This window comes from Coenobita brevimanus, unplaced genomic scaffold (assembly GCF_032717465.1).
Source record: "Coenobita brevimanus isolate Jiangsu-jjx unplaced genomic scaffold, ASM3271746v2 jjx.HiC_scaffold_3718, whole genome shotgun sequence".
Taxonomy (NCBI): domain Eukaryota; kingdom Metazoa; phylum Arthropoda; class Malacostraca; order Decapoda; family Coenobitidae; genus Coenobita; species Coenobita brevimanus.
In genome coordinates this window covers 1,700,084-1,701,045 of record NW_027644770.1, presented here as the reverse complement: position 1 = coordinate 1,701,045, position 962 = coordinate 1,700,084, and positions in this window count along the sequence as shown.

The window sequence follows — 962 nt, the reverse complement described above, 5'->3', positions numbered from 1 at the left end:
ATTTTAGTGAAAGCTTTGCCATTTCACTTGACATTTCAAAGACTTTTAGTTGAGTCTGGCATAAATTTTTAATTTCCAAACTGCCCTCTTATGACTTCTATTCTTCTATCTGTGCCTTCATCTCAAGCTTCCTTTCTGGTCGTTCTATAGCTGCGGTTATAAACGTCCACTCTTTTTCTCCTAGAGCTATGAGTAGTGGTGTTCCTCGGGACTCTGTCCTATCACCAGCTGTCTTCAATTTTTTTCATCAATTACCTTCTAAGCTGTACATCTAATGCTGATGATTCCACCCTTTACCTTTCTATTTGCTTCCTGCAGCATCCATCTCAGCAGTTTCATCAACAAACAAGGGTGAGGCTATGGTACACCAAATGTCTGACTTGGCTTATATCACTGACTGGGGTAAAAGTAATGTTGTTTTTAATCCATCAAAAACTCAGTTCTTACATCAGCCAACCTGACAGTTTTCTGCTGGATAACCCTTCAATTTTTAACAATGTCCAGCTCAATCCTGCATCATCTTTAACCCGTTAACCGCGGGGCGTCACTTTGGTGACCCTTGGGAGCAAGGAATCTTACCACGGGGCGTCACTTTTGTGATTCTGTGTCATTTTGAATTTGCCTGGGCTTTTAAGTGGTGGCTTGTATCATCTACCAGTACTGCCAATGTTCAACATTAGTCAGCATTCCTAATCTCATCTGTATTCCCATCCATTGTTGATCGGTCCGCTGCAAGCACCACTCACGTTCTGCCCTTCTACGTTGTCTACGCAAGGAATTAATGGATGGACCATACCACGGAGAATCATCACGTACAGTGATTGTTTTTACTACCTGAGGACAATAATGGTCAAAATTTGACCTAAGCTCATTGTTGTAAATATCAGCCAATTCATCAGAAGCAGGACTGGAAGAATCGATGGAATTTAAACGTTGATCAATTTCAAAACACATCAACTGGC